The sequence below is a fragment of the Caretta caretta genome, chromosome 8 (genome assembly GCF_965140235.1).
Source record: "Caretta caretta isolate rCarCar2 chromosome 8, rCarCar1.hap1, whole genome shotgun sequence".
Lineage (NCBI taxonomy): Eukaryota > Metazoa > Chordata > Testudines > Cheloniidae > Caretta > Caretta caretta.
Window position 1 is genome coordinate 64,214,251 of NC_134213.1, and position 12,107 is coordinate 64,226,357.

Here is a 12,107-nt window from a genome sequence, read left to right on the forward strand (position 1 = left end):
GCTAGGTATGTGTTAGATTATGATTCCTTTAAATGGCTGAGAAAAGCATTGTGCTGAATAGAATAACTATTTCTGTCTGTGCATCTTTTTTGTAACTTAAGGTTTTGCCTAGAGGGGTTCTCTATGTTTTTGAATCTAATTACCCTGTAAGATATCTACCATCCTGATTTTACAGGGGGGATTTCTTTATTTCTATTTACTTCTATTTTTTATTAAAAGTCTTCTTGTAAAAACTGAATGCTTTTTCATTGTTCTCAGATCCAAGGGTTTGGGTCTGTGGTCACCTATGCAAATTGGTGAGGCTTTTTATCCAACATTTCCCAGGAAAGGGGGGGTGCAAGTGTTGGGAGGATTGTTCATTGTTCTTAAGATCCAAGGGTCTGGGTCTGTAGTCACCTAGGCAAATTGGTGAGGCTTTTTACCAAACCTTGTCCAGGAAGTGGGGTGCAAGGTTTTGGGAAGTATTTTGGGGGGACAGACGCGTCCAAACAGCTCTTCCCCAGTAACCAGTAATTGTTTGGTGGTGGTAGCGGCCATTCCAAGGATAACGGGTGTAATATTTTGTACCTTGGGGAAGTTTTGACCTAAGCTGGTAAAGATAAGCTTAGGAGGTTTTTTCATGCAGGTCCCCACATCTGTACCCTAGAGTTCAGAGTGGGGGAGGAACCTTGACATGGTGGCACAGTGGTGGGATTAACCTGAAATCATTTGAGATCCAGTTGAGATTTTTTGAACTAGAAATACAGATTTTAAAAAGGAAATTTTTTTTTCTTTGGAAAGAAAGTCCAGAAAGCAGCTTTGAAACTGAAAGCAGCTTGGTTTCTCTCTGCTTTGTGGCCAAGCAGAGACAAAAGGGGATTATCTTGTGAATTGCAGGTTTTCTTTGCCTGGAGGCAGGGTACTTAACTCCTGCAGGGAAGTCTTCCATCCCAGAGGTTTTTTTTTTCTTTTCTTCCTAAAAGTAAATAGGGGGTGTGTGTTCTACCCATTTGCTTTTTCTTTGGGCTGGGTAAGCAGGTTTCCAAGTAGTTGGAGGTTTTTTGCTTTAATTTGGGCCCAGAGCAGAGACAAGGGAATTGTCTTTTTCTGTAGGCTGACAATCACTATCAGAGAATAGGTATTCTATTGCAGCACAGCAAAATTTTACAGCCAAGTTTTGTTTGTTTATTTCTAAACCTCGGGTGTAAAGTTAGTTAAAAACAGAGAGGTTAGAATGACCAAATCCTCAGCTCGACTACAGCTGGAATTAGCCAAATTTCAGGCTGAGGAAAGACAAAGGGAACATGAAAGACAGATAGAACTCATGCGGCTGGAGAAGGAGGTACAGGAGGCTGCCCACAAGAGGGAAATGGAGGCAAGGAAGCATGTGGAGGAGGAGAAGGAAAAAGAGAGGAAGCATGTGGAGGAGGAGAAGGAAAAAGAGAGGAAGCATGTGGAGGAGGTGGAGAGGATAAAGGCCCAGCAGAATATACCAACAAACCCTAGCAATCCTTCTCCAGGTACCACTTCCCATCCCAGAAAGTTCCCCACCTACAAGGCAGGTGATGATACTGAGGCCTTCTTAGAAAACTTCGAAAGGGCCTGCCTTGGGTACAACATCTCTACTGACCAATACATGGTAGAGCTGAGGCCGCAGCTCAGTGGACCCTTAGCTGAGGTGGCAGCTGAAATGCCTAAAGAACACATGAACAAGTATGAACTGTTTAAATCCAAGGCGAGAGTCAGAATGGGGATAACGCCCGAGCAGTCTCGTCGGAGGTTCAGAGCCCTAAGGTGGAAACCAGACATGTCATTTACCCGACATGCGTACCACATTGTGAAACATTGGGATGCCTGGATATCAGGAGCAAGTCTTGAATCTCCAGTAAATTTGCCCTTCCTAATGCAAATGGAACAATTCTTAGAGGGTGTTCCTGAGGAAATAGAAAGATACATCCTAGACGGGAAGCCCAAAACTGTAATCGAGGCAGGAGAGATTGGAGCCAGATGGGTGGAGGTGGCAGAGAAGAAGAAAACTGGTCGCAGTTGGAGTGGAGACCAGAAGGGACCACCCCAGACCACACCCTATTACCGGGGGCCGCCCAAAGCCCCACCTACCTCCCAAAGAACCCTCCAGACCCCTTATCGTCCCACCACCCCGTTCTCCAGCAACCCTCCTCGCCCCAGTGACCCATCAGCTGGACGATGTTTTAAATGTAACGAGCTGGGGCATGTAAAGGCCAACTGCCCCAAGAACCCCAACAGATTACAGTTCATTGCACCGGAATCACACCAGAGGTCCACAGGCCCAGATACCTCCCAGATACCCTTGGAGCGGAGGGAAACTGTGAGTGTGGGCGGGAAGAAGGTCACCGCGTGGAGGGACACCGGAGCACAAGTGTCAGCTATCCATGCTTCCTTAGTGGACCCCAATTTAATCAACCCAGAGATCCAAGTGACGATTCAACCCTTCAAGTCCAACTCTTTCAATTTGCCTACAGCCAAGTTGCCTGTCCAGTACAAGGGCTGGTCAGGAATGTGGACTTTTGCAGTCTATGATGATTATCCCATCCCCATGCTGTTGGGAGAAGACTTGGCCAATCATGTGAAACAGGCCAAGAGGGTGGGAATGGTCACCCGCAGCCAGGCTAAACAAGCCGTGAGGCCTAGCTCTGTTCCGGAAACTTCTATCAGGACCCAGTCAGAGGTGATGGACCCGGACCCCATGCCAATGTCTGCAACAGCAGTAGTGGATCCAGTCCCAGAGACCCAGACGGAACCAGTCCCAGAACCGGAACCAGCCGAACAACCAACACCAGACCCCGTGTCAGCACTGAATCCAGTACTTGCAACCTCAACAACAGAGGGCCCCACCGAACCTGAACTGGCAGCAGCCGATAACCCGACCCAAGAGGCTCAGCCGGAGCCTGAATCCCAACATAGTGCACCAGCGGAGAGCGGTTCACAGTCAACAGAAACAGCTCCATCCCCTATATCGCTTCCAGAGGGACCAAGCCTAGGTCCACAATCCCATGAGGAACTGATGTCTCCAGCATCAAGGGAACAGTTCCAGACCGAACAGGAAGCAGATGAAAGCCTCCAGAGAGCTTGGACGGCGGCACGGAGCAACCCACCGCCTCTCAGCTCTTCTAATCGATCCAGGTTTGTTATAGAAAGAGGACTTTTATACAAGGAAACTCTTTCTGGTGGACACCAGGAAGACTGGCATCCTCAGAGACAGTTGGTAGTTCCAACTAAATACCGGGCCAAGCTCTTGAGCTTAGCCCATGATCACCCTAGTGGCCATGCTGGGGTGAACAGGACCAAAGACCGTTTGGGGGGGTCATTCCACTGGGAGGGAATGGGCAAGGATGTTTCTACCTATGTCCAGTCTTGTGAGGTGTGCCAAAGAGTGGGAAAACCCCAAGACCAGGTCAAAGCCCCTCTACAACCCCTCCCCATCATTGAAGTTCCATTTCAGCGAGTAGCTGTGGATATTCTGGGTCCTTTTCCGAAAAAGACACCCAGAGGAAAGCAGTACATACTGACTTTCATGGATTTTGCCACCCGATGGCCAGAAGCAGTAGCTCTAAGCAACACCAGGGCTAAAAGTGTGTGCCAGGCACTAGCAGACATTTTTGCCAGGGTAGGTTGGCCCTCCGACATCCTCACAGATGCAGGGACTAATTTCCTGGCAGGAACTATGAAAAACCTTTGGGAAGCTCATGGGGTAAATCACTTGGTTGCCACTCCTTACCACCATCAAACAAATGGCATGGTGGAGAAGTTTAATGGAACTTTGGGGGCCATGATACGTAAATTTGTAAATGAGCACTCCAATGATTGGGACCTAGTGTTGCAACAGTTGCTCTTTGCCTACAGAGCTGTACCACATCCCAGTTTAGGGTTTTCCCCATTTGAACTTGTATATGGCCGTGAGGTTAAGGGGCCATTGCAGTTGGTGAAGCAGCAATGGGAGGGATTTACACCTTCTCCAGGAACTAACATTCTGGACTTTGTAACCAACCTACAGAACACCCTCCGAACCTCTTTAGCCCTTGCTAGAGAAAACTTACAGGATGCTCAAAAAGAGCAAAAAGCCTGGTATGATAAACATGCCAGAGAGCGTTCCTTCAAAGTAGGAGACCAGGTCATGGTCTTAAAGGCGCTCCAGGCCCATAAAATGGAAGCATCGTGGGAAGGGCCATTCACGGTCCAGGAGCGCCTGGGAGCCGTTAATTATCTCATAGCATTCCCCACCTCCAACCGAAAGCCTAAGGTGTACCATATTAATTCTCTAAAGCCCTTTTATTCCAGAGAATTAAAGGTTTGTCAGTTTACAGCCCAGGGAGGAGACGACGCTGAGTGGCCTGAAGGTGTCTACTACGAAGGGAAATGTGGTGGTGGTGTGGAAGAGGTGAACCTCTCCATGACCCTTGGGCGTATGCAGCGACAGCAGATCCAGGAGCTGTGCACTAGCTACGCGCCAACGTTCTCAGCCACCCCAGGACTGACTGAACGGGCATACCACTCCATTGACACAGGTAATGCTCACCCAATTAGGGTCCAACCTTACCGGGTGTCTCCTCAAGCTAAAACTGCTATAGAACGGGAGATCCAGGATATGTTACAGATGGGTGTAATCCGCCCCTCTGAAAGTGCATGGGCATCTCCAGTGGTTCTAGTTCCCAAACCAGATGGGGAAATACGTTTTTGCGTGGACTACCGTAAGCTAAATGCTGTAACTCGCCCAGACAACTATCCAATGCCACGCACAGATGAACTATTAGAGAAACTGGGACGGGCCCAGTTCATCTCTACCTTGGACTTAACCAAGGGGTACTGGCAGGTACCGCTAGATGAATCTGCCAAGGAAAGGTCAGCCTTCATCACACATCTCGGGCTGTATGAATTTAATGTACTCCCTTTCGGGCTGCGAAATGCACCCGCCACTTTCCAAAGACTTGTAGATGGTCTCCTAGCGGGATTAGGAGAATATGCAGTCGCCTACCTTGACGATGTGGCCATATTTTCGGATTCCTGGGCAGACCACCTGGAACATCTACAAAAAGTCCTTGAGCGCATAAGGGAGGCAGGACTAACTGTTAAGGCCAAGAAGTGTCAAATAGGCCTAAACAGAGTGACTTACCTTGGACACCAGGTGGGTCAAGGAACTATCAGCCCCCTACAGGCCAAAGTGGATGCTATCCAAAAGTGGCCTGTCCCAAAGTCAAAGAAACAGGTTCAATCCTTCTTAGGCTTGGCTGGTTATTACAGACGATTTGTACCGCACTACAGCCAAATCGCTGCCCCACTGACAGACCTAACCAAAAAGAAACAGCCAAATGCTGTTCAGTGGACCGGAAAGTGTCAGAAGGCCTTTAACAAGCTTAAAGCGACACTCATGTCTGACCCTGTACTAAGGGCCCCAGACTTTGACAAACCGTTCCTTGTAACCACAGATGCGTCCGAGCGTGGTGTGGGAGCAGTTTTAATGCAGAAAGGACCTGATCAAGAATTCCACCCTGTAGTGTTTCTCAGCAAAAAACTGTCTGAGAGGGAAAGCAACTGGTCAGTCACTGAAAAGGAATGTTACGCCATTGTCTACGCTCTGGAAAAGCTACGCCCATATGTTTGGGGACGGCGTTTCCACCTGCAAACCGACCATGCTGCACTGAAGTGGCTTCACACCGTCAAGGAAACTAACAAAAAACTTCTTCGGTGGAGTTTAGCTCTCCAAGATTTTGATTTCGACGTCCAACACATCTCAGGAGCTTCTAACAAAGTGGCTGATGCACTCTCCCGTGAAAGTTTCCCAGAATCAACTGGTTAAAATCGTCCTTGAGATGTGGAAAATATTGTTAGTCTTTATGTACTTGGTAGTATATTTAGAGATGCATGTGTCTTATTAACTCTGTTTTTCCTAGAGCTCCAGGAAGAAATCCCAGCCAGTGTTTCACCCTAGCTGAGATTTGGGGGGCGTGTCATAAATATAAAGGGAAGGGTAAACCCCTTTGAAATCCCTCCTGGCCAGGGGAAAGCTCCTCTCACCTGTAAAGGGTTAAGAAGCTAAAGGTAACCTCGCTGGCACCTGACCAAAATGACCAATGAGGAGACAAGATACTTTCAAAAGCTGGGACGAGGGAGAGGAACAAAGGGTTTGGGTCTGTCTGTGTGCTGCTCTTTGCCAGAGACAGAACAGGAATGGAGTCTTAGAACTTTTAGTAAGTAATCTAGCTAGGTATGTGTTAGATTCCTTTAAATGGCTGAGAAAAGCATTGTGCTGAATAGAATAACTATTTCTGTCTGTGCATCTTTTTTGTAACTTAAGGTTTTGCCTAGAGGGGTTCTCTATGTTTTTGAATCTAATTACCCTGTAAGATATCTACCATCCTGATTTTACAGGGGGGATTTCTTTATTTCTATTTACTTCTATTTTTTATTAAAAGTCTTCTTGTAAAAACTGAATGCTTTTTCATTGTTCTCAGATCCAAGGGTTTGGGTCTGTGGTCACCTATGCAAATTGGTGAGGCTTTTTATCCAACATTTCCCAGGAAAGGGGGGGTGCAAGTGTTGGGAGGATTGTTCATTGTTCTTAAGATCCAAGGGTCTGGGTCTGTAGTCACCTAGGCAAATTGGTGAGGCTTTTTACCAAACCTTGTCCAGGAAGTGGGGTGCAAGGTTTTGGGAAGTATTTTGGGGGGACAGACGCGTCCAAACAGCTCTTCCCCAGTAACCAGTAATTGTTTGGTGGTGGTAGCGGCCATTCCAAGGATAACGGGTGTAATATTTTGTACCTTGGGGAAGTTTTGACCTAAGCTGGTAAAGATAAGCTTAGGAGGTTTTTTCATGCAGGTCCCCACATCTGTACCCTAGAGTTCAGAGTGGGGGAGGAACCTTGACACTCCCCCACTACCCACTTGTGGCCCCGAATGTGGAGAGAGAGAGAAAGGTGCCTGAATGCCCTTCTATCCTCTCAAACCCACTAAGAATTACACCAAGTTTCCCATTGCCTGGCAAGTTTCTAACTTATATAGAATTGTATTCTTTACTCTGAGTATTTATTTCCCTTAATAGACTGATGTGAAGGACCTTGTTGAGAACACTTAAAAAAACCACCCAAGGAAATTCTGCTTTCTGGTCCCATGTATCCACTGTCTTACCAACTCTTTCCAATAATGATAAATGAATAGAGAAGCACCTCTGCTAGGTTCATAAACCCACACCTGTATTTGCAAGGGAGCCAATTTAATCATAAATGCATCTAATTTGACTTCTCCTTTAAAGGCTAATAATTTTCCAATGTGTACTGACAAACAAGGCAACAGGGCAATTAATGCTGCTATATACCCTGATCTATTAAATATTTGTTTTCTAACAACTAGATCAATGAAGCCCTCCTAAATAAAAACAAGGTAATTCATTTCGTAAGTGTCATCTGTACATTCCATATTTGATAGTGATGTCATTTTTTCCCTGTATTTAACAAATATAAACCTATGAAGCACTGGTCTTTTGTTTCAAGTTTGCTCATTTTCCTCCCAGCTCAGAATATCCCAAGGAATAGTAATTTAATTAAGGAATACATACGTTTATTGCACTGGGGATACACAATATTGCCTGAATGACACCACACAGTAAAATCAGGAGATAAAAATGCCAGGGGTACATGTCCTGATTTGCACTTAAACACAACAAAATCATCATGTTGTACGTATTGTTTTCCATAGTATGTCTCAGTCAGCTCTATGCCACAGTTTTGCATTTCTTCCTGAGAGATAACACATGGCTCTAGAATGAGAAAAACAGAAGTCTAATGATGTACGTATAGTTATTGTGGTTGAGGTCCAGTGGAGTGATTCAGGGGCAGAGAGAGAGGAAAAGTATCTGGATTGTCAGGAACAAACACTGAACAAGATATTACCTGGCTTTTCCAATAATCAAATTTGTTTTGATGTTAGTAATAGAAAAATGGTCTGGTGAAGAACCTGGGATTCCCAGATTAGATCTCAGCCAGTGACCTGTACCAGATGCATCACAGGAGGGTGTAAGAACCCTGAGGCAGGCAGAGATAGCATAATTTGCTCCCCACCCCCTCATATTAGATCTCAGCTTGATCTCTAATAATTACATACTGTTTTAACCCTGAAACATGAATGAATATTGTTTCCACATTTTTATCATTATTAATCATGATAATTCTGGATATTCTTGTAGGCCATATAAACACTGAATTCCTTTTTGAGTCTTGCTAACTTCTGGCCTCAATCACTTCCTATGTCAATGAGTTCCACCATCTAATTAAGTGCTCTGTGAAAAAGTATTTACTTTTATCAATTGCGAATTTTCTGCCCTGAAATTTCATTGAATGTTCCTTTAAAAGGACTTCATTGAAATAGTAAAGAAAATACATTTTCCAATAATTTCCTAAAAGAAGCTCAGGAGATTTTGAACTTTCATCAAAAAATATTTAGATTTCTAACAGTAAAATCTCTGTATTATACAGTTCATAATATTGGTACAAAATAATGTAACAAAAATGATTTGAACTGTGAAACACATTTACCTGCTACCAGATATACTTAGATACACTGGAAAAAAAAACTATAGGTTTTGTTGTAGAAAACATCATGTTACCCTCACAAATTGGTGTTTCTGTCCAGTTTCCATTGTTACAGAAAGGTTTATTTTGCCCTTTCACTGAATAAAACTTTTGGCATTTGTATTCCACAGAAAAGCCTGAGGCATACTCTTTTTGGGAAAAAGTAGTTATATCTCCATTAGCAACATCAGGTGGACGTCCACATTTCTTTCCTGTGGCTAAGCAAAAAAACAAATAAAACCAAAAAAAAAAAAAAAAGGATACTGAATGCCCAATCATTGCTTGCTCACCCTTAAGGCTACTTTGGATGAGATTTTCTTCATTATCTTCCCCTCATTTCATGTGAGATATAGACAGTGTCTGCAAATTATCATACTTACCAGAGATACACAGTGGAAAATCTATGTGTCCATCAACTCACTTCCTGGCTGAATGATCTGTGGGGTTATAGCCTTCTCTGCAGGAAAATTCCACTAATTGATCATTTAGAATAATTATTGTACGTCTGCAGCCACTGGGCAGAAGCAGTTTTGTCCTCCAGTTGCTGTTTTGTGATGGTACATGGTGCTAAATGAAAACAGGAAAAAATTAGAACAATGTATTATTCCCCAAAAAGTTTTAAGTTAATCATTTCCAAAACTCCAAATCAGATTACACACAATTAAAGCTATTTATTTTAATCTTTCACCATAATAATAATCTCTTCTATGATCTGGCTGCAGAAAGTGATTATGCCAAATGTCAAGAATAATTTATTAACTAAATCTCATAATAAATTTCATGCATTAGATATGGGGCCTAAAACGGTTTCCATTGGGTGATTAGGCTCAGAGTCTAATTGCATTTCAATTGCAAATTAAACTTGTCAAACAATGGTGAAAGGGAGATGGTTGCTGATTCGATAGTTGGAATTGGAGTCACCAGAGAAGTCACTGAGGAGAATAGAAAACTAAATTCAAATAACCTCTCCAAAGTGACCACCTTTATTAAGCAATTACTTTCATTAGGAGACCATCCCTATGAACCCCAAAGGGTATTGAGTACAATTCTGTTTCATTTTTTATCAGAAGACCATTTGTGTTGACTGATTTTTATCAGTCTCTCAATGGATAACTTTTAATAGGTTTCATAGTACTAGTGAAAATGTGGCACATGAGTTAAAGTTGTGACTAAGAATATTACTTTTAGGGGCTCAGTGTGATATACACAAAACAAGGGGAAAAGGTTAAATTTCTTAGGAGATGGGGGAAAGGGATAGCTCAGTGGTTTGAGCATTGGCCTGCTAAACCCAGGGTTGTGAGTTCAATCCTTGAGGGGGTTATTTAGGGATCTGGGGCAAAAATTGGGGATTGGTCCTGCTTTGAGCAGGGGGTTGGACTAGATGACCTCCTGAGGTCCCTTCCAACCCTGATATTCTATGATTCTATGTATGCAGGGAGGCAAGCAGGGGTTTAAAGTTAGCCATGTTACATTAACCTCTTAGGCTTTCTAATATTTCTTAAATTGCCAAATGTTTAAAATTACTATTTACAAATTGTTCTCTTGGGAGCTGGAATGAGGAATGTCTGAGCATAGATTACAGGGAGCAAGGGAAGCCAACCCACAAGAGGAGGGTTTGTGGAGGGATTTGGAGGAAAGCTGTTCCAGGAATAAGGAAAGAAGGTGACACCACAGTTATTATAATGTCAACCTCTACACTGAGGGAGAATACATTGAACCCACTGGAGAAAACAATGCTATAAAATCCAGTGATGGAAATTTAATACATTACTTGTTTTCTCCCTTGTCAAATACCTGCATCAGAATGCACCCTGACTCCACAACATGGAACCACAGTGACGGCAACCAACTGCTTTTCTGCAATGGTGGAATAATGAAGGATTCTTCTCACCTATGGACTCTGATTAACTATCGAGTTCTACATACATTAACAAACATTAACAAAAATTCACCAAGACCTAAGGTGTGAGGAATAAAATAGACTCAAATTTCCCTTTACCCAAACATTTTGGCGGTGGCATCCAGTTTCTCCCATAACACGTTATCCATTCAGATCCTGCCAGCGTGTACCCAGGATAGCAGCCATACTGCACTGAGTCGCTCTCCACATATTGCGATTTCTCGCCACTAATAATTTCTCCAAAATCAACATCAGGCGGCTGTTCACATACTGGCACTACACAAACCAAACACACCGTGTTATTCATTATAGGTGCAAATTGGGAATCTAAGCATCTGAAAAAGCGTTTCAGACTATTTTGTCAGCTTGCAGTGCAGAGCTCAGGTAGATTTTAGATTGCATAAATATTTCCAAAAGACTGGCTTGAGCTAAAATATGACTCCGTTATCTCTCCCTCTTTTTCTATTTTATATAAACAAACCATCACTGAAAGAAAAAAAAATCATTTTACAGGCAGGTTGGGCTTCCACTTTTTGTTACTTAGAAACCCATTCCATGTTGGTGACATTACCACTGAAATGATAAACAGTGAAGACCTGTGTAATCTTATCACATCCACACTGGTCAATGCATGCAAGTCTAAAATATGGCCTGGGGCTCTGGAAGAGGGGAAGGAGTCCTACAGAGAGAAGTGGGCAAAGGCTCATGTTGAAATCTGATATCATTCAGATTTGGAGGGTCTGAATATTGTCCAAAATATCAGAACCCTCCCTGCCCAAATTTGAATAAAACTGCTGAGTCTGAATTGAAAACAATTCTGTCTAATCTAAACTAGTCTACCTAAGCATTTATAATGAGCCCATCATGGCAGATTCTGCTTCTGTCTTGTCAATTAAGATTGAACATGCCCTCTCAATTATTATATATATAAAATGTTACTAATAGCTACCATCTGGCTTATTTTAAAAGATTTCTATATTTGATTTTAGATACATTAGGCCCATAAAACCTACATATGTACTTGGAGACTAGAGATCAATTCACCAGTGTTCCCAACTACCATTTTATTTAGTCTTTTAGAAAAAGAAATCCCCCAATTATACTGGATCCAACACCCACAAATTCTGGGAAATCTAGATCCAGTGAATGAAAAATTCTGAGGTCTGGAGAAATGTTAACTAATCAGACTATGGCAGAGATATTCAAAGGTGCCTAGAAGATGGAGTACTACTATTATTTTCAATGACTATTATGCATCTAAATTCTTAAGGGGACTTTGACATTCTCAGTCCACAGATATAAATCTTTTTTTAGAAAATCATGTAAACTTCAGATGCGTGAATCACTCACCTAAGCCACTAAATGATGACCCTGTTGTCACCTTTGTCCTCCCCTACTTGTATTTGTCACCCCCTATGTTGCCCCTCTTAATTAAAAGCCTGTCTAGCACCCTTACTTATGCGAGTAATCTCTGCTTGTAAAAGTCATCCCTTTGTGTGGGTCTGCTCACATGAGCAGGGCCTTTACCTTTAGCCTTCTGCTTTGACCCTTTGAATGTAAAGAAAACTGTTACAAATAAGAAATCAATGACAATAAAGCAGAGATTGCCATATATTGATTCAAGCA